This window comes from Typopeltis vanoorti, chromosome 7, assembly GCF_054136105.1.
Source record: "Typopeltis vanoorti isolate ZY-2024b chromosome 7, IOZ_Tvanoo_1.0, whole genome shotgun sequence".
In the NCBI taxonomy this organism is placed as follows: Eukaryota; Metazoa; Arthropoda; class Arachnida; order Uropygi; family Thelyphonidae; genus Typopeltis; species Typopeltis vanoorti.
In genome coordinates, this window is record NC_143555.1 from 68646603 (window position 1) to 68674260 (window position 27658).

Below are 27658 nucleotides of genomic sequence, written 5' to 3' on the forward strand. Positions count from 1 at the left end.
TCACTGTGTAATAAAACTTGAGCAAGTTACTGAGGCATAATCTACCTTTCACAAAGACATGGTGTCCCCCATACAGTATCTCATTTTCATCAATTCATTTCTGTATTTTTCCCTTGACTACTTTCTCCAAGACCTTGACAACGACTCCTGATATGCTGATCAGTCGGTAATTTGCAACAGTAGTCTTGGATCCTCCTTTATGCAGTGGAACTATTTTCCCCTCTTTCCACACCTTCGGGACTAAACAGACCCGAGACTCAGATTAAACAACATGGTCAAGGGCATTGATAATTCTTCAGCCGCTTCACGTAAGACCTGTGCCATTATACCATCCAATCCCGCAGATGTATTCACAATTAGGGTTCTGTAATAGACTATTCAAATCCACTTCATTTATCACAATTCCCGTATAAACTAATGGTTCCTTCATTCTTTCAATGTCACCACCTGGATGATATACTCTTGCAAAGTGCTCACTCAATAATTCCACTATATCGACTGATTCAGTGACCTCCTTACCGTCAGCATTCCTTAAAATCATTCTGCCATGTACAGTTTTTTTTTTTTTTTTTGCTTGCAGCATATTGAAAGAACTGTTTAGGATTCTCTTTAGCTTGCATAGCTAGTTTCCTTTCATATAATAAATTCAGTTTAATCCTTTATCCAAGTGTGAGCAAACAAAGTTTGCGCCTGAAAGTATCTCCTATCTCAGTATCTCCCATAATGCAAAACATCTCCTTGCAGATATGTATAATGTTATGCATTAAGGGAAGGGCTATTACCCATACTAGTTTCGACCTTCATTGAGGTCTCTTCAGTGGGAGCCAGGCCCATGGAGATACCATGCAGAAGCATTAGCAAGGTCATCTCTACCTATAGGAGTTGCCAAACGGTGTGCCTCCATTTTATTAAATTATTCTGGATTTAGACAAAGATTTGAAAGTTTATTTTTCACTTGGTTAGACTATAATAAATTTAGTTTAATCCTTTATCCAAGTGTGAACAAACAAAGTTTGTGCCTGAAAGTATCTTCAGGACTGGGGTAAGGTGGTACAACACCTTACCCCAGTTTGCTCACACTTGGATAAAGGATTACACAAAATTTATTATAGTCTAACCAAGTGAAAAATATTTTCCTTTCATAATCCGCTTTTGCTTTTCTTACCACACTCGTTACCCTTCTGGCCTGCACTTTATACCGTTCGTGTGCCTGCAGGTCACCTTTCTCTTTAAATTCCCTCCACAGTTGTTTCTTTTTTTGCAGCTCAAGCTTAATGGTGTTATTCACCCTTTTAACCCCTACTTGTTTTAGTATTCGGACCGTAGGTATACAATCAGCCATAACCTCTTGTAAATGCTCCTTGACCACTTCCCATACTTTATCGACATCCAGCCCTTGCAGTTGTACATGCCATGCCACTGATCCAAGCAATCTCCTAAGCTCGTCATACTTGCCAGCACGGTAATTCCACATATACCCTGTCTTAATCAAAAATTCCACACCTTTAGCCACCTCCCAGGTCAAGACCTTATGATCACTCTCTCCAATAGGTGGCAACATGGTCATATTCATTACAGTCAAATTCTCAGATGCTATTACTAGGTCAAGCACTCTCAAACCCCTAGTATTTTCAATTACATGCTATCTCAGATAGTTATCCCTTAAAAATTGAATAAAATCCAGTTCCTTCCTCACATGTATCCTCTCCTCCTTCCAATCAATGTGATCATAGTTGAAATCCCCCATAATAATTACCCTCCTTCCACTCATTTCATCAATTTGTTTATGCATACTATCTCCGCCATCTATTCCATCACCTGGACTATAGCAGCACCTAACTGTATATTTTGTTCTGCCAGTCTCAATCTCACACCAAATAGCCTCAAATGAACTCTTTTCACTGCCCTGCAATACAACTTCAATTCTCCTTGGCTGCAGTTCATCAGCTATCATCAATAACACTCCTCCCCCCATTTTATTCTCTCTGTCCGTCCTAAACACATTCTATCCCACTAACTATATCATCTTTCGTCAGCCATGTTTCACTAATGCCAATAACCTGTGGCCAAGAAGAGCCAACCAAGGCCAAAAATTCTTCCTTCTTGTTCCTAATACTCCTGGCATTAGTATACATGAAATGCTTTACATTGAAAATGTGGCAGTAATCGTAATAATTTTCTGTAGCTCAACAGGAAATGTAGTTACAGCATCCTCATCAGCACTTGCAGCTTGACCTGTTATTTTCACATTCTTTAGTCCAGACCTAGATTTAAAATTTTCAAGCTAGGCCTTTGCTAGCTGTGAATTTTGAATTGTCTTCTTTGTTTAGTCTCTTTAAGTCTTGAAAAGAGGCTTAGAGATTTGGCCGTGATATTAATTGCACTAATTGGAATTATCTTTTGATTGCAGTCTTCCAGCCAAATAATCAACAGATCTTCCATTTCAACCCTTGTAACACTTTGGCTGCACGTGCATTGCATACTTGCAGAAGTAGATGCAACTTTACCTTGCTCACAATACTCAGCTTTGGATAAAATAAAACAGTCCATATTGTAGACTCATTAAAACCAAATTCGCCTGCAATCTTACTTTTACTTTCACCACGTTTAAATCTTTTAATTATATCAAGTTTTGTATCTAAGATAATTACTTTCCTCCTCTTTTTTTTTTTTTCACATAATGACCCAGTTGTGGGATTGTTCTTATTCTTCGACATGATTAATGGGCTGTAAAATTTACGAAGAACGTAATTTGTAAATACAGCAGAACAACTGGAGCTTGTAATACACCCATTCTTAATGCTTAATGGGAGGAATGACATCAGTATGCTCACGACTTTCTTTCTCTTGGCCAGGAAGCACTCATCAAGGCTTGTATGTTTTAGCATGGTAAATTTAAAGGTGCATTAATTAAAACTCTTGCCACATATATATAAAGGAATTGTCACAATTAATTTTGCTGTGTTAATCAAATCCCACGTTAAACAAGGGATACCTGTACTTCATTTCTAACCCAATTCTCAGATCCACAACTTAAAACTGGTTTGAACACTGTCTTGTATACTGCTAGTTTAGCATTCTGGATAATTTCTCTCTTATTTCATATAAATTTATTTGACTGGCTCACACCATACCAACCCAGCTTATCTATTTCGAAATTTGATTTGCCATCTTCACTAAAAATTGTACCTAAATAGCCAAAATATTTTATTTGTTCTATAGTTTCTCCAATGAGAATACAGCTGAAATTTTCTGTTCTTTTTATTTTCACAGGTTTTTGGTCTTTTTATTTCTGATTTTCATGCAAAATTTATTATATATATTATTCAATTGAGTTAAAGAATCCTAGAGACTTGCACTGGATGTGTTTAGGAGTACATCACCAATTCTGATGTTAGGTTTAATGCCACTTTCTTTCATGTGATCCATATAGATGATTAATAAGAGTGGAGATAATGTGCATCCTTGTCTGATACCTGATTTTATATCAAATCGTCCACCTATATTTCCTTCAATTCTAACTGCTGATTTACAATTTAAATGTAGATGACACAATGATCTGTATAATGTTCCATTTACTCCATATTCCTATAGTATTTTGAAAACCTTTTCTCTGATCCCCAGATCTGCAAAACTTAAGTACAGATCCTTGTTATATTCCTTGATTTCTCAACTACTTGTTGTGAAGTTAAAATGTGATCCTGCCAACCACTACTTTTTTACTCTGCTTCTTTTTGTGTATGATAGCATACAACTTTATTGGGAACACTTGGTAGAGATATTCCTCTGTAATTCTCACATTTTGCTTTATTCCCCCTTTTTTATAGATGGGAAGTACAAGAACTCGACTCCAGTCATCAAGAATTCAACTTTCTGATGAGGTCCCTTAGAATTCTGCAGTGTAGCCACTGCAAAACTTTTACATCTGCACATTTGAGCATTTCTGATCGAATATCATCTACTCCAGCTGCCTTTCCAACATTTCAAGATTTTGATGTGTTTTCTATCTCAAGTATTGATATGTACTCCTGTCTGCATTCCTCCTGAAAATTTCTATTATTCTGTCTGTTTGAAGACTGCTAAATAAAACTGCTTTTCCATTTAACAGTTAAAGCAACTTAGTAACTACTCCAGACATCTAGGATATCTTAGCTTCAGTTTTCATGTCACCTTTATCTTCTTTGATTCCTTTCAGTACTCTTTCCTCCATTTCTAAGCTTTTTCAATAGCCTTCAGAACATTTTGCCACCTTCCTAGTATTTACCTTCTGTATTCTTACTAAACTCTTCTCACTTAGCCTCTCTTTCATTTTTCTCTGTATTCTTTTAGGGCATCTGCTGACATTTTGCTAATATCCAGTATGCTTTCATCTTTTCCAGGAATGATTCTTTAATTTCTTGTGTTTACCACAGGTTCTTATTTTTTCTGTCTTTGCAAACAGCTTCAGTAGATCTTTATTCATACCAAAGTCTTCCTATGACTTTGGTATGAATAAAGATTTTTTAGGTACTTTTACACAGAGCTTGGTTCTCTTACATTTTTCTCTGTATTCTTTTACAGCTTTTCTGTCAACAAACACTCAGTATGCTTTCTTCTTCTTTTCTGCAACTGCTTCTTTAACTTCTTGTGTCCACCATGGCATTCTTATTTTCCTATCCTTGCAGACAACTTCAGCACATGCCTCCCTAACTGAACAATCAATGTTTCCACTGAGACTCCAAGGTTTGGTTCTTGTTTTTGAACTGTTTCATTCTTTTTTCAATAACGTTTGAATAGCTTTGTCTACAGTTTACCTCTAAAAGCTGGTCGCTTTACTTTTTTTTTAAATACTTTCTTACACACTGTTCTGTTCAATGTGATATTCAGTTTTATCAGACTTAAAATTAAGCAATGGTAACCTTCTATTTCAAATCTGTTGTGCACTCTTGTATTCTGAACAGCATAAAGATATCACTCTCACCAATGACAATGAGGTATTTCTTATTTCTTGTGTATTTTACCCATGTGAAATTGTGCACATTTTCATGTTGGAACATGAAAATGTGCACATGAAAATTTGAAGTTTGCCCACATAACTGTACTCAAATACTAAAAAGATAAACTCCTTGACTTCCAATCAAGAAGATTACCTTCATGTCTGGTGTTGAATGCTATTGCTACTTAGAGTTGTAAGTCAGCAGTTAGAATCGAAGGAGGTACAAGAAGATGGTTTGATGTTAAATCAGGTGTGAGAAAAGAGTGCACACAATATCTCCATTGTCATTCATCATCTATACGGAGAAATTACAAAGGAAAATGGCATTAAACAAGATATCAAAACTGGAGATGTAAATCTCAGCTCTACTTATAGAAATAAAATTCTTATTATTCCTTCCCTCCTCTTTTAACTTGCAGTGTCGAGGATTTCTATTCATTTAACCGTGACCGCATCTCGAGGATAAGGTGGTTAGTCCTATGCCTTCAAGCATGTCCTAGATGTCTATAGATGCGTGTGTTCATGGGCTGGTTTGCCTGTTCTGGGGGACAAAAAAACCAGAGTTTCCGGGTGGGGAAAAATCCCTATCTCTGTATGAGACAGGCTAACTCACCTTTAGTTGAAAGATACCAAAAATAAAGGTTCCTCATATCACTGATGGGAATCGAACCTGTCTTTCTGACCAAAGAGCTTCGTCTATACTGATTGAGCTATGGAGGCTCAGTGAAAATTCAGGAAAATAAGAATGCCTAAGTTTGCTTTAGAGCTTTATTCATTTAATTTTATTGAAAAGTAGCAATTTTTTTTTTTTTTTTATTTTATTATTTTTTTTTTTGCATTTTGTCATCAGAATTATCTGCAACATTTGTGAAATGGTGCAAAATCACTTCCATCAAAAGAAGAGATAGTCAGTGCATCAGATCTGTATGATAAAGGCAATGGTTCTTCACAAACAGAATTAGCTTCACCCTCGTTCTGTGCCGATTTTTTCCTTCTGACAATGTAATCAGGGATTAAACTTTGCGATGATTATTTCACTCATTTTTTATAGAGCTCGTGATATCCAGACATACAGTTTTTCAGCTCACATTGGAATTTAAAGGCTCGTTCAGAATTCGTGTCATTAACAATAAAATGATTTTCCAATTTATTGCACAGTTCAAGACCTTCTCAAATTATATTTGCAGTGAGGAGGACAGGTTTTTCTGAATACTTTCTTCACAAGTTCGTATTGTAGGGTGAAAGTGCTTGTTTTGAAACTGTAGTGCCATGATTTTTTAAAAGTTATAGGCCTACAGATTTAATTTTAATATGAATAAGAGATTTATTCATATTAAAATCTTAACACCAAAATTAAACAAGGGACTTTGTTTAATTTTAGTGTTAAGAAATCTCTTTTTGAAGGTGTTTGTGATGCAACAGATAGTGATTCATCCACCTCCAGCCTACAAAGCGATCTCCAGGATGTACAAAAGGAGGAGAAAAAGTCTGCATTCACTCGCAAGTACTTTTAACATTATACATTTTTGGTGATCAGAATGGGATATGTCAATGAAAATCAGCACAAATTAATTTAATGGTTTGTTTAATTAATTATTAATGGTCAATTATTAATTAATAATAAAAAATCAGCTAAATTAACAATTAATTATTAATTAATACATTACTAAATAACCAAGGCGTTCCGTGAAAATTTCAGGATTTGTGAAGTGTTCCGCCATAAAAAAAGTTTGGGAAAAGCTGGATTACCTTATTATCGGAATGGATTCTCCTTCTGTTGACATGCGCCGAAGTGTCGAAAGGTCTTGTATCTTGAAGTTATGTACCGCATAACTTCAAATCCGCATAAAAAGAGACCCGAGTGTGTGTGTGTGTATATATATACACACAAACTTAGGGTGAAAAAAAAATAGCAATTTCAAATATTTTGCTATAAAGCATGTAAGACAAATTATTACTCACTGAATAAAATAAAAACGCTTATTGACACTCTTTAACAAGATATGAACCTCAAATGTGTAGAAAGGCTTATGTGTTCGTCATAAGCCGTACATGTTGATTAATTTTGAAGGTATATATTAGAACACTGAATGATAAGTAAATAATTATTTATCGACTTATTGCTGATATTTCGGTGGTGTCAGAATGGCGTTATAAGCGTCTTCAGAGCACAAAACACAGTTTGTCACAGTACACGAGACTACAACAACAACAATACAAAGACTAATGTCTTAATTAGGCATCCTCTATGTTAAAAAAATATAAAAATAAAAAAAACAGAGAGAGAGAAAGCAGGTACTAGTTATGTCTTAAAATGACTGTCTCCCAAATCTTAGGTAAATTTATTCAGCCATATTTGTTCAGATTCAGAGTATCTTTCAAGGCTTCTGTTACTTCTAAGTCTCTCTGACTTGTAAAAGCTTCTGTGCAGTACTTTTATTTTCTTCCAGTTGATCCTGTGTGCAGGAGTATCCAAAGCATAGTCTGCTATGCCCAACTTGCCACAGTGATAGTGCCAGATGTATTTTTTTATGTTCACTGATGCAGATGTCCACAGTTCTTCCTGTTTGATCGTAGTAAGTTTGAGTCAGCTAATGCTCTGGCTACGCTATGTTGACAATATGCTTGCTATTTGGCCATATGGCCCAGGCAAATTGGATGCATTCTTAGTGCATCTAAATAGCCAACAACCAAAAATCCACTTTACAATGGAACTGGAAGCTAATAACTGTCTGCCCTTCCTGGATACACTAATCACATGTCTTCCAGATAGTTCCTTATCATTCTCAGTTTTCAGAAAATCCACACATACAGGGAGATATTTACACAAACAATCGCACCATCACCCTTCTTAACAGTATGGTATCATAAAAACGTTAACCCACAGATTGTTCTCACTTTGTGGTTTAGTATTTTGTCTATCTTATAGGGATTATAGTCACTGGCTAAGAAGTGTGGTGTAAATGAAAATGCTCTTGCTGCTGAACTGGCTCACTTACACCACACTTCTTAGCCAATGACTATAATCCCCATAAGATAGACAAAATACTAAATGCTCCCAAGAAACCCTTCCAATTATCCACCATGGAGAACTACAACAAAACAGTCACCATCCAAAGGCACATCAAAAAAGATATCTAGAGTTCTCAATAAACATCAACTATGCACTGTATTCAGACCGCGTGTTAAATTAGCAACTCTCATCCATTCACCCAAAGAGCATCTCTCCTTTATCACATCCAGGAGTTTATGAAGTACCCTGCTTGTGTGATCAAACTTACTACAGTCAAACAGGAAGAACTGCGGACATCTGCATCGGTGAACATAAAAAATACATCCGGCACTATCGCTATGGCAAGTCGGACCTAGCAGACCATGCTTTGGATAACCTTGCACACACAGGATCAACTGGAAGAAAATAAAAGTACTGCACAGAAGCTTTTACAAGTCAAAGAGATTGTTCTTAGAAGCAACAGAAGCCTTGAAACATACTCTGAATCTGAACAAATATGGCTGTATAAATTTGCCTAAGATTTGGGAGATAGTCATTTTAAGACATAACTAGTACCTGCTTTCTCTCTCTCTGTGTTTTTTTTTCTTTTTTAACATAGAGGGTGCCTAATTAGGACTTTAGTCTTTGTGTTGTTGTAGTCTTGCACACTGTGACAAACTATGTTTTGTGCTCTGAAGAAGCTGGTTAAAACAGCAGCGAAATATCAGCAATAAATCAATAAATAGTTATTTATTTATCATTCTGTGTTCTAATATATACCATCAAAATTAATCAACAAGATATGAATCTGCAAACTGAATAAATCAAATTTATGAGTAAGAATACAGAGCTTTCTAATGTAAATCACAAATCAATGGCTCAAAACATCTCAATATTGAGATATTTTGCACCCGCCCCCCCAATATGCTCCATATACTAAATCTGGGAATGCATGCTGCATCAACATTAGTCATTATTATTTCTTTTCCCATGGAGTCAAATACTCATCACAGGTGGTCTACAATAACTGTTATTCAGACAACACTTATTATACATCTCATTCATCTCAACTCATTCACTGATGAAGAACTCACAACCGTCTCTGGTAAACACTCTCTCACCACCCTCCAAAAAATCTAAAAATCTAGTCTTATCCTTACTAACTACATTCTTATACAATTTCGAGAGCTGGCTCCTTCCTTGTTCTTACCTGCAACATACTGGGGAAAAGAAAAAAGTCTTCATTGTCAATTCTATAAAATCCCTTTAAAAACATGTTTTCTCATCTCTCTTTTCTTTTCACTGATGAAGCACTCACAACCACCACTGGCAACCCACTCACCATCTTCCAAGCAAAAATCTAGTCCTATCCTTGCTAACAACCTTCTCATACAATTACCAGGATAGGACTAGATTTTTGCTTGAAGGATGGTGCACTGAAAAAGTCTTTGGTGCCTATCATTAGCATTTGTAGTTAAAAGACCTTCAATCTATCCTTACAGGGAGCACAATTCCATAGATTTGCCACAATCTTAGTTGGTCATCTGCACCAATCCCTCATTCCCATAAAATCCAGGTGACCAGATTTGCATGCGCTTGCAAAAATGTGACTTTATTACAGTCTTGTAAAGGGGAAATAACCTCTCTAAACTTGTTTGTGAATATTTCTTCAATAATTAAGTATTCCGATGTGCTATTCTAGCCACTTTTATAATAAGCCCTCTAAACTTCAACTCCTTGTCCACAATCACCCCAAATCCTTAGCATCACTTATTTCTTGTGGTTCCATCAACGTAGTACATACACGGTATGTGATCGCTTAATCCCAAATTGTATAACTTTGCACTTGGCAGCCGTTAATCTTTGTCCATACTGCCAGTCTTAATTCATCCTATGGGACATTTATATCATGCTCATTAATTATTTACCTTGATTGGTAAACAACTAAATATTTTCCCTTAAATCATTTCCTAAATCACTGATGTACAAACCACTGAGCCCTGTGGCACACCACTAACCACCTGCCTTCTCCTGGCCTCAACTCCTCTATAAACCACTCTGATATCTGTCCATCAGCCACCCTCTAATCCATCCCCATTTGCTCCAATTTATGCAACAGAGTTCCATGTAGAATCCTGCCAAATGCCTTTGAAATGTCCAGCGGTATCACTGAATAGCCATCTTCTTTATTCAATTTGAACTGTCACTTTATTATAAAAAAAAAGCAAATTGCTAAGGCAAAAGCTACCCTTCACAAAAACATGTTACCCTCTATAAAGTATCATATTCATGTCCACCATTCCTAAATTCTGCTTTTTACAAACTTCTCCAATATCTAAATTACTTCTCCTGAGATTCTGATTGGCATATAATTTGCTACCGTTGTCTTGGAGCTTCCTTTATGCAATCAAATTATTTTGACTTCCTTCTACTTCAAAGGTACATTCCCAGAAATGAGGCTTAAATTAAACAGCTTGGTCAGAAGATCTGTCAATTCCCTTGCTCATTCTAATAACACACAGGCTGATATCCCATAGTTGTATTTGCATTAAGGTTTGTAGTATCATAAGCACTTCCGATTTATATACCTCTGTTCTTGTTTCAGTCATTGTCACATCTGGCACTGCAATATCTTCAATTGGATGGTACATCATTGCAAAATGATCACTTAGGTAACTTAAACATTTAGTTTATTTCCATTACCTTCCTACCATCAGCACTTACTAAAGTTATTCTTCCACAGTCATTCCTTCTTTCACTTGCTACATAGTGAAAGAACTCTTTGGATTTTCTTTAAAATTATCAGCTAGCTTCCTCTCATAATTAGCATTGGCCTTCTTGATGATTGCCTTTCTCTTTATATACCTCTACAATTTTTTCCTGCAACTCTTGTATAATGATACTGCTCATCTATCTAACTCTCTTGACTCTGTTTTCTTCAAATACTCCTTGACATATTTCCCTCCAAATTCTTATGCCACTGCAGTGATCTAAGCTGGTTCATCCAGTTTGTCATAATCATCTGCTTTGTAATTCCACATATACTTTTTTTACTAAAAATTCTGTATGTCTGGTAATCTCCAAGGTCAAAACCACTTTCTCTAAGCAAAGGCAGTGTGCTTACTTTGGTTACTGCCAGATTCTCTAGCACTATCACCTCATCCAGCACTCTCTCAAAACTTGGGTGCCCTCCACTGCATGTTGTCTGAGTTATCTCTGCAGCTATAAATTCAATTTCCTTCCCTCTCTGTAATAGTTTTTCCTTCAATCTATTGCCCTAGTTGAATGCTCACATAATAATTTGTTTTAGAAATTACGGACTTTACAACTGTATTATAAAAAAACTCTTAATTTCCCGAACGTTTTGTTCATATTGAGATCATCATCTGGAGCATATACAAATATACAGGACAAGCTGAGTTACATTACATACAGTAAGCTAGAGAAACAATGATTAGATCGCAGCTGGCATGACCTCTAGTGAAAAAAAAAAAAAAATTATTTAGAAACTACATCAAGCTAAATTCTATTTATGATAACATGAGTAAAGATTCTTTCTTATAGATAGTTTTCTTTCAGTAACAATGATGTCCTATTTTTAGCATTACAATTGTTATTTTTGATTTAGGACTTGGATTACCTATAGTCCTGTTTATAGTTCCTCTTAGAGAGGAAGGTTCCGTAGGTCGAATATGTGCCTTCCATATGTTTGAGATTTTTAGACTGTCATAAAAAATCTCAAACATATGAAAGGCACATATTTGACCTATTTAACCTTCCTCTCTAAGAGGAACTACAGGGTGTCCGAAAATTCACGCAAGATTTAAATTTAGCGCCATTTGTGCGGTAGAGAGCGCATTCTCACGAAAGATTTGCATCTTTATGCTTACAAAGTTCAACTGACTCAAGAACTGAAGCCTACTGACCACACACAGCGAAGAGAGTTCGTTGAATGGATTATGGAACAACAACAAGTGGATGCTTATTTTTCGAACAAAATCATCTTCAGCGATGAGGCTCATTTTCATCTTGATGGCTTCGTTAATCGACAAAATTGTTGCATTTGGGGTTCAGAAAATCCACAAGTGATTGTTGAGAAACAAATGCATCCACAACGTGTCATTGTTTGGTGCGGATTTTGGGCTGGAGGCATCATCGGTCCATTCTTCTTCGAAAATGCGGCTGGTAAGGCAATAACAGTTAATGGTGCTCGCTATCGCGACATGATAATCCAGTTTTTTGTTCCTAAATTGCAAGATATGGATGTGGACGACATGTGGTTTCAACAAGACGGTGCCACATGCCATACAGCCCGAGAAACAATTCAATTACTGCATGAGTCATTTCCTGGTCGTGTAATTTCCCGTTTTGGTGATCAGAATTGGCCGCCCAGATCATGTGACTTAATGCCATTGAACTTTTTTCCTTTGGGGTTTTTTGAAGTCTAAGGTTTATGCCAACAAGCCCATGACCACCCACGCCTTGAAGGAGGAAATTGAGCACTGTATCAACAAAATTCAGCCACATTTATGCAAAACGGTCATGGAAAATTTTGACAAAAGAGTGCGTATGTGCCAGCAAAGCCGTGGAGGCCATTTACCCGATATGCTATTCCATGCATAACCCTATACTGTATACTTTATGAATCAATAAGAAATTACAATTTTGAATTAAAAACCTGTGTTTTCTATCAAAATTACTTCTTGCATGAATTTTGGGACACCCTGTATACATTAGGACTACAGATAATCCAGGATCCAAAATCAAAAATAACAATTGTAATGCTAAAAATAGGACATCATTGTTACTGAAAGAAAACTATCTATAAGAAAGAATGTTTACTCATGTTATCATAAATAGAATTTAGCTTGATATAGTTTCTAAATAATTTTTTTTTTTCACTAGAGATCATGCCAGTAGAATAGCCTGCGATGTAATCATTGTTTCTCTAGCTTACTGTATGTAATGTAACTCAGCTTGTCCTGTATATTTGTATATGCTCCAGATGATGATTTTAATATGAAGATCTAAACGTCGGGAAATTAAGATTTTTTTTATAACACGGTTGTAAAGTCCATAATTTCTAAAATGAATACTGATCACTGTGCAACACTAAAAGAAAAGCTCACATAATAATTACTGCGCTCACTGTGCTAATTTTCCAGTGCATGCTATCCCTTGTACCTCACCCCAGCATATAGTAGAAACCAACAATATATTTCTGTTCTTCTTGTTGACTTCTATCCCCATACTGAATAGCCTTAAATGTTACATCCCTATTCTCCTGACATGCTCCTTTATCGGCTTCAATGCTTCTGTTATCATTAACAAAACTCACCCACATTATGTTCCCTCTGTCCTCTCTGAAAATGTTATAACCCTTGCATTCTATTAATATTATTAAATCCTATCATACCAGTAAACCAAATCTCATTAAATTTCTATAACTTCTGGCCAAGATTAACATTAGTTTTCATCTTGACCAAAAGTTCTTTTCCCTTATTCCAAATACTTCTGATATTAGTATATACAAACTGCAGCACTCCCTCTTTCATCCCACAACTTCCCTTACACTTTGTGATGATTATCCCACACTCAAGTTCAGAACACAAACACAATCTCAGCATTCTCCCAATCATTCATTCTAGGATACCTACACTGATACTTGCTTGCATCCCCCTCCCAATTATTCTAGTTTCCCTGACTAAACTTTTAAATACTCACTGAACTATACTTTTCAAGAAACCTAACTCCAAATTCAGTGAAACTTCTTGCATTCATGAGCTCCACACCAATCCTCTTGCACAACCTATGCATTGATTCATTTGCAATCTTTCTTCTCAACTTGCCTCTATCACATCATGACAACAGAAATCTTTACTCTCTGAACCTTCTTATTTGTTTTTACTGCAACTTTTTCATATCTTCTCATATACTGCTCACTTGTCACCTGCAAAATAATCACTCTTTCATTTTCTTTCTTACTACAACCTTACAGCATTACTAAAATTCTTACTCTTTACTTCAGGAAATATAATTTCATCAAGTATTCCTCTCATCTTGGTCTCAACACAAAACTCTATCCTATTCTCCATCTTTTACTATTTCATACTCTGTCTTCTTTTACTTCTCTGTCAATACCACTTGGCAAGCATTTCTCCAAACATCCTATCTCGTGTTTTATCATGTGAAGACCCCAAATAAGTGCACTATCTCTCATTACCATCTGGTCATTATTTACATTTTCCACCCTTTCATTCTTGCTATCTTCTGTACTGGATGTGCCCTCAATCTCTTCCACCACTTTACTTGCAACAATCTTGCTAACATTCACGCACTCATTTCATAACCTTTCATTGTTAAACTCTCCACATGCCTGGCTCTTGCTCTCAAGACACTTCCAACATACATGCTCGCTAGTTTCACTCTTATCACAAATCTTACCCCATGAAGCAAATATATTTTGCAAAGGCTGTAGCAAATAAAATCTCACATATTGAAATCACCTGCAGTTGTTAAGTTATTTCACATCAATGCCAATAACAAATAATATATGCATAATAAAAATAATAGGTCTAAGCACTAAACAAACAAGCAAATAAACTTTTATAAAAAAATAAGTAAATAGTCATAAAAATAGTAATCCAGTAAAAGTGAATCAAATATCACCAATTATTTTCAAAAACAACTTATCTTTTAGCTCTCAAAATCATTGCCTCTATCACAATATCTTTTTTATATCTTAATATACATAAAAAAAAAAAATGTAATTTCATAAAAAACTTTTCAACTAGTTATATGTCAGATGTCAATGATGGCCAACCAGCAGAAGTATGTATTATGAAAATATTTGAATACAATTCTTTTTTATAAAGAAATTTCAATAATACATCATCTATTAATCAAAGTTATTATTATACTACATCTCCCTTTTTTGTTTAAGTGAAGAAATTTTTTGAAGTATTACATAGAAACCCGGTGTCTTCAAAATTGTGTACAGAAAAAGCTTTGTTTAAGAGAAGTGTAGAAAATTTACATTGGCTTGGGATTAGTTTATTGTATCAAAAGTTCATATATATATATATATATATATATATATATATATATATATATATATATATATCAAAGATGTTGAAAGTTTATTTTTCACTTGGTTAGACTATAATAAATTTAGTTTAATCCTTTATCCAAGTGTGAGCAAACAAAGTTTGCGCCACACTTGGATAAAGTGTGGCGCAAAAAAAATTTTCTCCTTTAGTTATGTAACGTAGCTTACATTACTCCTATCTCAGATAGGAGTGCTGTAAGCTTGCTCCACCTTTGCAACTAGTTGCCCGGTGTTGTGCTACCTTACCCCAGTCCAACACCAGGTAAGGTAGTAAGGTACTTTCAGGTGCAAACTTTGTTTGCTCACACTTGGATAAAGGATTAAACTAAATTTATTATATATATCAAAATATAAATCATACTTGTTATAGAGGATTTCAGACTTACAAAGAGGAGAATCCACTAACTATTAAAAAGCAAATGAAAGTAAGGTATGACAAAGCAATAACAATAAACCAAAGAAAAGAAAAAAGTAAAATGAAAACATACCTGAAAATGAATTGGTAGCTCTGCTTAGATATTCATATGTGCTATAACGCTATCACAGATGTTCCATACCTGCATTATTCTAACAAAAGCAATCTGTTATAATATCACATTTTGGCAATAAAAAAATGTGAAAATACTGAAAAAATTACAATATTACTAACTTTGCATTAGTGATATTTATTAATACTGCATATTTACATAGCTATTCCATCCTCTAATTGTATATTTACATTGTGGTTGAAGTTCATTTTTTTTGGTTTAATGTAAGAAGACAGCAATAGGAATGCATTAAATGTTGGTTTAATAACTCCATTATTTTGTCTCTGTCAGACAGATATCAGAAATTGGATCTCCAATAAATGTCTCTATGACAAAAGCAAAATATTGGGTCATGATGAATATTGTAGTTTTTTCCAAGCAAAAAAACGAATGTGACAAATGATAATTACACTGGATTTAATAAGTTGTAATATAGATAGTTAAACCTACTAGTTTAGCCAAACGTCTTCTTATGCATTAGGAAGAACAAAAAATATACAATAAGCAGTACAAATGAACCATTACATAACTAAAACCAAATTTTTTTTTAATTTTGTGTCTCCAGTTCCTACATGTTCAGTTTTAGTTATGTTATGGTTAATGTGTGCCGCTTATTGTTATATTTTTTTTGTTCTTTCTAACCCAGAAGAAGCCACAAGCATATGTGATGAAACTAGTAGCTTTAACCATCTATATTAGAACCTATTAAACCCAATCTTAGTTATCATTTGTCACAAAATATTGGGTCATTAAATCAAATTCAATTCATTTTCCTACTGCCGTCTTCATTCCTTAAAAATAGTTCATTTTCAAAATCACAATATAATGAATTACACACAACTAACTGGCATGAAAATAATGGCACACTTTTCAAGTTACTACAAAACTCATATGAATACATAAAGTTTAATATACAGGGTGGTCATAAATTAACTTTCTTTCTTTGGAGGTATCTGTAGCTAAAACTAACACAGAATGAAACCACATTTTATACTGAGACTTTTGAAGGCATGGGGAGATGAATTCCGCAAAACAAAGATTTAGTACCAAAAGTGACTGATAGGGGAAGCTTTGGCACTGGCAGAGCCAAAAGCAGTCAAATATTTGCAGTAAACGCAAATAAAAAGGATTATGCAAATTTTACTGTGCGTACATGACAGCAGCGCCACCAATGCCACTTAAAAAGGGATTGGAGGCAGTTATTCGAATGACTGACGAATTGTGCTCAATATGCATCCTACCTTGCCTCAGCGTGCTTTACTTGTTAAGTTGTTTTACCTTAAACAGTGCAATGCCGTAGCAGCCCTTCGGGAATTTAGAAGGTTTCATAACCTGCATACAGATCCTATGTCAGCTGTAGCACTGAGAGCTATGATTAAGAAGTGTGAAGAAACTGGATCACTAGGAGTTAGACCTGGCAGAGGACGGAAAGCAGTGCAAGAAGATACGTTAACAGACGTTGCTACTGCGGTGTTCGACGACACAGGGACCAGTACTGGTCCAAGCGCTCGTGTCATAGCTCGCAAACTTGATATGGCTTATGGAACAGTGTGGCAAATCTTATGAAAATGCTTCACTTCTATCCGTATAAGTTCAGTCATGTGCAAGCACTAACTACCGCAGATTATGATAAGGACATGACCTTCGTGTTGACATTTCTTGTCTGAATGGAGGTCAACAATGACTGGCCTTGGAGAATATTGTGGGGTGATGGGGCTTATTTTTGGGGTGATGTGAGCTGAATTCAGTACAGCGCCTTTTATGCCAGCATTTCAGTAACAAGAGGGTTATCAGTCAGTTCTTTCCGACAGCATGGCCGCCTCGATCCCTGGACATTACTCCATGTGACTTTTGTCTGTGGGAGGTATTTGAAATCCGTTGTGAATGTTGGTGGCATTCCCAACTTGCATGTCTTGAATGAGAACATAAAACAAGCTGTTATGAACATCCAATCCGACTCCTTATGCTCAGCTGTAGAGCATGTCGCACACTGGATGCAATTTGATGTACACAAGGTCAGCACATTGAAAATCATGTATGTGGTCCAGGGGACCCAGATTCTGATGAATAAAACATTATTTCCTGTGAGTTCAATCACTACATTAATTTCTGTCTCTCTCTCTCTCCCAAGTTGTTTTAGTTTAATTATTATTATTATCATTGTAATGCACCACATATCCAACTGGAATGAGTGATGTGGCTGTCGCCTACACTGTCGAAATGTTATTATTCCATTTTATCTGCCGTTAATGTAATTATCGGCTTGTTTTCGGCTCCGGCAGTGCCAAAATTTCCCCTATTGACGATTTTTGGTACTAAATTTTTTTTTTGCAGACCTCATCTCCCCATGCCTTCAAAAGTCTCAATATAAAATTTGGTCTCATTCCGTTTATTGATTTTAGCTACAGATGCCTCCAAAGAGGGAAAGTTATTTTATGGATATGGACTGATGTTATTTTAAAATAACATCCATCTCTTCTATAACTGCATAACAGTTGTCACCTTTTACACCTGAAGAAATCCTCTGTAATTAGGATGAAACATCATGTTGTCAATTAAAATAAATGTTATCATCTTATTCCAGTGTTCTGCCTTATAAACTCTTAGTCTCTCTCTCTCACATTTGAATCTTCCTTGATATTTAAAGCTAGCTAGAATTAGCCATATACATATAACATGTCTGATAATTGAAAAATCATGTACGAGCATATGAGTGTTTACAGGTCAGAATCAGTCAAATATCATAACATAACATATCTGATCACTGACAAATCTTGTAATAACATATGAGGGTGTGTACAAAAATAACATATCTTTTGTGATATTCCTGTCCACACGAGAATTTTCTTAAATCAAGTGGGGACTGTTCTAACTTTCTTATATTAATTTTTATTGTATTTCCTTTTTATTATCAACCAATATATATACATAACTAACAACTAACAGAGAGGTATGCATTCTTTTAAAGCATTATATATGATTCAGGAGCTTTGCTACCCCTGTGAACAGACACGCACCAAGATTATTATTAGACCCCCCCCCCAGGGAGTCAAGGAAACGATGAGGGAGGCCATAAATCACCCACATTGTCTCTTACTTTCTCTTCAACTCATTCAAACTGTTCCACTCACTCATGGTTCCATGAGAGAAATATCACTCCTTTCTTAACAGCACACAAACTCAACTTCCACAGATGCCCCTTGTCCTTTCCAATAGTTGATGGAAAAATTTTATCAACTATTTAACACCCTCTCAAAAGTTCATAGATTTCTATCACATCACTCCACTTTCTCATGTCTCCAGTCCACATACTCTCAATCTATCATAATCTACATTCAATAATCGTGAAATAATCTTCTTTGTAACTTCTTTACAACCTTTCCACAGCCTCTTTATCCCTTTTGGAACCCAGGAGACCAAATCTGTGCATAGCAACCAAGGTGCAGTCATATCAAAACTTTGTAAAGAGGCAAAACGACTTCCATATCCTTACACACCAAGGTTTGTTTCAAAACTGGAATTATCCTCTGACTCATATTTGCAATGTTTTCTATGTGCCCTTCAACTTCAACTTTCTATCCACTGTAGCTTCAAGGTCTCTAGCTTTGTCAGTTATTCCAAGCACAATTCTACCAATATAATATGCTGTTGAATAGCTCATCACACCAAAGTGCACAACTTAACAATTATGAACATTGAACTGAGAGCCTCTGTAGCTTAGATGGTTTAGACCAGCGCTTCCCAAACTATGGGCTGCATCCACCTTTGGGGGGGGGGTTAGTTTTGTTGAGGGGGGCCATGAAATAATGAAAAACAAATTTAAAATGTATTAAGACTAAGTAGATATTTTTTTATCTTAAAATAAACGTATTTAATTTTTATTATTTCTTTTTTTGTTCTTTTTTTATATTTTAATGGAAAAACATCACACGTTGGTGTTGGTTCACAAATTTTTCTTCCTGCGTATTTTGACACTTAATGAATATTTACTAATATTCATTAACTGCCGAAATACGCAGGAAGAAAAATTATTAGTAAATATATGCTTATTCATATGTTTCATTTCAAAGATATTGATAAGTGCAAAAAAGCTTACAAACGCAAAATCTTGAATACAAATTGTATTGAATATAAATACAATAAATATTATAATAATATATGTCTATATTATGATTTTTTTTCGATGGGGGCAGTGAAATATTTAAATTTTTCCAAAAGGACCCTTGGCATCCATAAGTTTGGGAAGGACTGGTTTAGACGAGTCCTATGGTTGGAAAGACCTAGGTCTGAATCCCATCTATGATGTGAGGAACCTTTATTAGGTACTAGTAGCAAGACTTATACGTTGGTTAGACATAACTGGTAATTAGTTTACGGAATTAACGCATATAAAGTATATTAATTAAAGGTAACTTTAATGAATAACAATATTAGTTTCTTGCTTTCTTCCTCATTTGCTTTGTGTTAGTTCCTGAGTGCACATACCATATCTTTATGTTCCTGAAGATGGCAATGTGACATTGCCGAAATATAGAAGTTATTCATTAAAGTTACCTTTAATTAATATACTTTATATGCGTTGTTAATTCCGTAAACTAATTACAGTTACTTTATTAGGTACGTTTAATCAAATGGTGAGTGTTAGTCAGTCTCATACAGAGGTGAAAGGTTTTTTTCTCCTGGAAACTTAGGTTTTTTTCGTCTCTTGAAACAGGTAAACAGGTAATGTGGCACATGAAATATACAGATATAGGACACTTTGGGAATAAGGATTAACCAACCTATTCTATCAGATATTTCAAAAATGACTTATGTTTCACGGTATTAACAACACCACACAATTTTATCAAACAGATGCTTTATTAACTGCTCAGATGATCCAACCAAGCAGTTAATATAAAACATCTATTTGATAAAATTGTGTGGTGTTGTTAATACCGTGAAAAATAAGTCATGAATAACCGTCAACACCTAAGCTTATCTGTTAGATTAGATATTTCAAACACCTGTGCAGTAAAGTGTGGGTCTACACATAAGCATAAACTAGGAAGGAACATTGAATTGACAGTCATCATCATTTGCTCACACTTCCAGCTTATTCAAATTGCTTGCAAAATGCTGCATATCAGTAGCATCTCTGATTGCCCTGCCTATCTTTGCATCATCAGCAAACAACTGAGGATCTCCTGTGAAGCCCTTCCCAATATCATTAATATACAGATTAAACAACAGTGGTTCAAGGACTGATCCTTGGGACACACCACTGGTCGTCACCTTAATCTGGCTGATTCACATCCTGCATATATCACTTTCTGATATCTGTGTGTCAGTCACCAACTAATCTAAGCCAGTAGTTTATATTCCAATCCCTAATCTCCAGTTTATGAAACAACCTTTCATGTGATATACTATTGAAGCAAAGTCCAACAGTATCATTGTGTATCCATTACCTTTATCCAACTTGGCTGTAACATTATTATATAATATGAGCAAATTACTCAGACATTACCTCCCATCGGTAAATCCATGGTGTTCCTTGCAAAGTATAGCTTGTTTGTCCACCCCTTTTTGTCTGCAAGTTCTTACCAATTTCTCTAATATCTTCATCACCATTCCTGAGATACTGATAATTCAGTAATTAGACACATCACTCTTTGCACCACCCTTGTGCAATGAGATTATCATACATTCTTTCCATTTCTGTGGGATCTTTCCTCAGCTAACATTCAACTTTTATAAACAAGTCAGAGGCCTAATCAATTCAGCTGCACATTCCTTTAACATACATGCTGATATCTCCTCTGTCTCTATTGCCAAACTGTTATCCAGGTTATGTAAAAGCTCTAGTGCTGTGCACTATGTCACATACACCAGGTTGATATATCTTGGCAAAGTGGGAACAACAACATAATGATAACAATACCTATTTCTTTTAATCTTTCTTTCAATTAATTTTTTAATTGCTTAAACTTTGTTAATTATTATAAATACAGTGATGACAGCTGACTTGGATAAAGGTAATGGGTTTACAGTGATACTGCTGGACTTTGCAAAGGCCTTTGACAGGAACCGCATGGAATTCTAATCAGTAAACTGCAGCACACTGGGGTGGATATATAGGATTGGCGAGATGAATGGAAAGGTGGTTGATGGAGAGATGTCAGAGATTGGTTTATTCAGGAGTAGAGTCCAAAAGAAGGCCTGTAACTAGTAGTGTGCAGCAGGGTTCTGTTCTTTGACCACTACTTTTCAATTTGTTCATTAATGATATAGGAAAAGATCTGAGAGGAACTGTTCAGTTATTTGCCAATAATGCAAAGTTTGGTAGAGCAATAGTGAATACACATGATGTCAATTTTGCAGGATGATTTGGATATATTGGCAGAGTTTAATGCAACAAAGTGTAAGGTTATGCATTTTGGGGCGAAAAGATTATAAGCAGTATACCACATTGGTGGAACCATACTCCAGGAAATTGACGAAGCCAGAGACTTGGAAGTGTTAGTGGATAGGGAGTTGAAGTTTAGGGGGGGGGGGGGGGGGCACATAGCAAAAGTGGCTAAATCAGCTCATCAGATCACTTGGTTACTGAAGAATACTTTGACGAGCAGAGACAAGCAGTTATTGTTCCTCTTTATCGAGCCTTGATAAGACCTCATCTTGAGTACTGTGTGCAGATCTGGGTCCCAGCATTTCTTGGTGATGGGGAGGAAGTGAAGAGGATCCAGAGGTGAGTGACCAAGATGGTAGCTGGTCTAGAGAATGAACCTTATGAGAGAACAGGTTGAAGATTTGTGGAAACTGGTTGTTAGGCAGAAAAGGGATGATATAATTGAGTCATTCAAATTATTGAGGCGGGGGGGATTATAAGATTAATTTAGAGGAATTTTTCAGGACAGGTGTGATGGTGGTGGGAGAACTAGGTGCCATCCATGGAAACTGAGTAAGAGTGTAGTTAGCAAGGGTGTTACAACTAGGTTTTTTGCTTGGAGAATGGTGAATGGGTGGAATAGGTTGCCAGAGTCTGTTGTGGGTGCAATGACTGTGAATGAGTTCAAAGCAAAGTATGATAAATACTGCACAAATGCTGAATAGTTCTTGACATAATGTTTAGGGCCTCCGTCAATGAGTGTAACAACTCCTTGGAGTTGCCCATAATAATAATAATAATAATAGTTAAACAAATACTCAGATATGAACAGCTCAGAAAAATGAGACATTTCAAAAACTTTCCCATTTCCAACAAATACATTACCATCAGCTAATGAGTTAATTATTAATCATTTTGAAATATGAAAGACTGCATATGCTCGCAATATTCAAAATTAGAAAACAATTTACTCATTTTTACATATATAATTGAATAACTAATCTTTCTACATAATGTAAAATATCTGTTAGCATATAACAAACTATGATTGCAGTGCCAGGACTTGAGAAATTATGTAAAACCCTACTTGCCAAGCAAAAAAATGTATTCACCCTCATTTTTTTTTTAATATGTTCCAATAAGCCAATAGTAGTTGCATAAAGTGGTCAGCAGTGTATTGTGTTCTGAGATTTCCTTTGCGTAAGAACCATTCAAAGGAGAAAAAGTCAACAAATAGTAGTAAGAATACATAGAATAGTTCAAATCAACATTACTGTTATGGAAAATATAATTTTTTTTTTTAACATCCAGTCAGCAACTATGTATTTAGACAAAATCTATGTATTTATTCAGCTGTGAAGTAGTACATGTTTTACATTAGTTATAATAATGACATCTCTTTATTTTATTATATATCCTAATACATTAATCTTGATTAATTTTTCAGTTTTTCTGCTAGAGAAGAAATTACGGCATTTACCTTTTTTCATAATCTACATAAATAAAAAAAATTTACTTGTTAGATAAATTCTCAACACTTTGCTTTCTTATTGTTAAATATGTTGATTGAAATATTCAAACAAAACGTGTTTTCTTTGAATCTTATTATCTTATAGATACTAAAATTTATTCAGAAAATAATCTTAGTATCTATAAGATACTAAGATTTTCTGAATAAATAAATTTTCTGAATATTTAAGAATAATGTATTACTTATAATAATCTACATCATATTAGAGGGAAGGACTAACTCAATATCTAAAATTAAAAAATTCATAGGCAATCAAAATACTACTTAAGGACTTTCTAGAATGCCTCTATTGATAATAGTAAATAATAATAAATAAATAAATAAATAAATAATGACAGAATTAAAGTAAATAGAAAAAAGTAGCATAAAAAATTACCTGAATGAAACTGATTAAAAACTGCAGTTGAGTAGCATATAAATATGCTGAAAGGAACAGCTCACAAGAAAGTGAATTATCCACAAACAGAAATTGCTTATAAACATGCATTTTGGAATTGCTTATATAATTTACAACTAACCAAATAATCTATAACCAGAACAGCCATCTGTCTTTAAGATTATTAATTAAACAGAAATGGAACATTAATTAAAACTTAGACATATAATACCACTAGTTAAAATCATGATAAACAAAACAATACTGCAAGCATCCAACATTTGGATATACTTTATGGAGGTTTCTACATTTAAGGAGAAAGAAAAACACCTTACAAAAAAAACTTTCCCTCATATCCTAGATGAGATTTTGACCTGAGGTCTTTTTACCTAAAGGACACTACTCAACTGTGCAATGGAGATACTCCTCAATGTAGATGGGTTTTTTTTTTGCATAAAAGGAAATCCTTCTACTGTGTAAGGTTTCTATAAATTTGGACCCCCCCTGCTTCCTGAAATATGTAAATTTATTAAAGGAATTAATCAAAATAAATGAACAAAGAATTATTACTACTCTTTGTATTATCATCATTATCAGACTTCAAAAATAGTTAGCTTAATCAAAAGAACCCTTACAACAGAATTTTCACCTAAGAAAGTATGAAATCAATTAATTCATTGTTGATATATAAAGAAGATATAAATGTTGGGATGTTCAGAGAAAATCAAGGATGTATGTTATGGGCCTGACAGGGAAATTTATTCGCCTCTTCATTTTTTCTAAAACACCTAGTTAAAAAAAACAAAAATCATTGTACTCTCTGAGATTTCAACCATGTATGATAGTTAAATATACAAAACGTAATATTTTTTAGAGGGAAGGACTACTTTTAACTTTATCAAAACTTAAGTTTCTTACATTCAACTCATGTAGTGAAATCAGTTAACAGTATATAAATACCGTAAGTATATCGATGTATCCAAAATCTGATAAATACAGAAGAAAATAATATATAAAAACGAGAAAAATGTTTAACGCAGTGACTTATTATCTCTCAGTTTAAATGATATATTGACAAGGAAAAAGAATACGACAGGTACTGGAAAAACACTAAAAACAGACGAGCACACAATTGTATGATGATGTATCCGTCTGAAGGGTGGGTGTACGCAAATGTAAACATTGTTGCGTTCGGGATAAGCTCCGCCTTTCAACCAGGAACAATTACACTAACATCTCATTTAATGTACTGCTAAAAAGATTTTAATCAATAGTATATATGTTCCAAAATACTCTATATCAATACATTAAAGTAAACCTTCAAAATAACATAGTATCTAGTGCTTCATTTTAGGTACCATGTCTGGTTTGATATACTTGGTACTAACATTCCATTAGCACTCAGTTACAAATCATTTATTTACTTACCTTTACGTGTTCAAAAAAGCATAAAATTTTATGGTAAACATTATGCACAGTTAGGATTCTGTCAGCCTATTATCTCAATAAACGAATGACCTATTTCAGGAATTGTAGGCAGGACAATTTCACGATAAGCAGATGAACGCATAAGAAACTATGTAGGTTTTTTTTTTAATGCTTTTAAATGTTTTGCTGCAGCACTGAGATTACTCGTGGTGCGATATAACGTTCTTTATTAACAACTGGCAAAGAAAAAAAATAAGATGTATCTAATGTTAGGCCTAATGCATATCTCTCAGCTGGCGAATTCGACTACAGAATATTTGGATATGCATCTGCGTTGAGTTGTCCACGACGAGCAGTGTTTAAGGTCGTATGTCAGGATCAAATAGAAAGGCCAAGTGTATTGGTGTAAGTAAAAATCATATCTGCATGTATAATGCATAATGAAATGAATCCAATTTCATTTCATATTTGACACGGCACTTCTTAACATCCTGGTAACCGGAGGCAGGAACGCGGGGTCAGTGAAACTGACCGTCTGCCGTCGCTAGCGTCAGTTTTGAAGACCCCTTAAAAGGTGTTTAAAATAACAATGAATCCATTATTACATGGTGTATTTTATAGAAAACATCATATAATATCTTCTCATGATATTTTCATTACTTACTTTGCCTAAAATTGATAATTTTATTCCTCTTATAAGTTGCCTTCCTTTTGGTTCACAGTCTACATAGTTAAAACGAATCATTGTCCGCCATTAGATGATAACAGGAAGATACTCTCGAACTGTACCTTAGGTGGTGTACAACTCCCTGTTAAAATGCATATCGCGTCGAGAGTTCGTAACCGAAATTTGGTATTACGTGATGAACGAAATTGTGGATTATGTGAATTATTTTGTGAATTAAATGTTTTTCTTTTATAAAGTTTGAAATTACTGGTAGCACAGTGTTTCTGATGCTTTGTTGTAGGTGACTACTACAAGTTTTTTTTTGTTTGTTTTTTTTCCATTTTGTGGTGCATTTCCATTTTTAAGCAGTGTGCTAAATTGGAGGTCTTCAGTTGGGACAATTTTGATGGAAGTTATTTAATTCGTTTGAACTTCGTATTAATTCTTAAAAATGGACATTTCACCAGGACAGTTTTATTGTCTGAGGTGAAACTTAATACTTGTGTAGTTTACCGAATGACTGGCGAGTAGTAACTTCCTTATTTGTACTCCTTTTGTAATTTGTTATCTCATCGCTTGGTTGAAACTTTTGTATTTACTAATTGTGGCATTTGTTACGAAGGCAGTGCTATTCCGAAATTAAATCACTGGTATATTAAACACTGTTGGAAGGTACCGCCAAAAGCAGAATAAAATATTTGTAAGTTAATTGATTTGTTGTACATCTGGACCATCTATCGCATTTATCAATGCTAAAAGTTTTTTTTTATTTTTTTATTAGCATCTCCATTATAATGAAAGAAGACGTTTCATTAGCATTTAATAAAATTAATTCCAGAATTTATAGAGGCTAGTACGAATTGATGCAGCCATAAGTACCATACAACCAAATTTACTACAAGTGACATTTCAAGACTAAAAAAGACGAACGAGAAGTTGATTGCTTTTTAAGGAACCCAATACTTACGTTTTCCCCTGTTTAAATTGTATCATGCACGCTTAATTATATGTAATCATTGGCCTATCACTATGTGTCTAAGACATAGAAGTATCAGATTAATAATAATTTTGTTTATGATGAAATAAGTACTAATTGATGTTATCTGATTATTAATAGTAAGAGGATTTAAAAAGTTTGAGTGTTCAGTTGATGCTTTCTGATCAGTATTTTTTTTCCCTTATATTTCGTTTGTGCCTATATATGCACACACACACAGTTCCGATTCTTAAAAACATATTGGAAAAGTGAGAGTTGGTCATGGTTAGTGCTTTTAAGGACAAAGTCTCTCTCCTGATGATAAAGTTAAGAAATTTGATAACAAATGCAAGAAAGGTGTGATGCATACAGGAGTGAGATATTACCTATTCTCTCCAAGTATTTTGAAGTTAAGTATTTTTATCTCCAGAATATTTGTGCTTGAAATGAGGTAGACCATAATAGGCTAAATGAGTTCAACATAATGATATTAAATAAGGTTCATAAACAAATTAGCTACATTTCTTTACAAATATAAATTATTAACGAACAGATTGTTTTCAAAACAAGATTTTTTTTTTTTTTTTTTTAGTTTATCAAACTAAATTTTTAGACTTGCATTTACACTGGAATCTGACTTAAGTCTCAAAACACTCAGTCTTTCCAAAGTGGGCTGCCCCTGGGTTTACTTACACTGAGACTGTATTT

At 34.7% G+C, this 27658-nt stretch overlaps 1 protein-coding gene across 2 annotated transcripts in view; it reads right to left on the reverse strand.

The window, feature by feature from the left end:
- Nipped-B (Nipped-B cohesin loading factor) overlaps positions 1 to 26023 on the reverse strand; it is a 129407-nt gene extending 103384 nt beyond the window's left edge. For both annotated transcript variants that reach the window (XM_090395331.1, XM_090395330.1), the window contains exons 1-2: positions 25972 to 26023; positions 15564 to 15642 (exon numbers count right to left, since the gene is read on the reverse strand). The gene's annotated coding sequence lies outside the window, so the exon portion shown is untranslated. The remainder of the gene's footprint in view (positions 1 to 15563; positions 15643 to 25971) is intronic.
- Positions 26024 to 27658: the final 1635 nt, after the last annotated feature.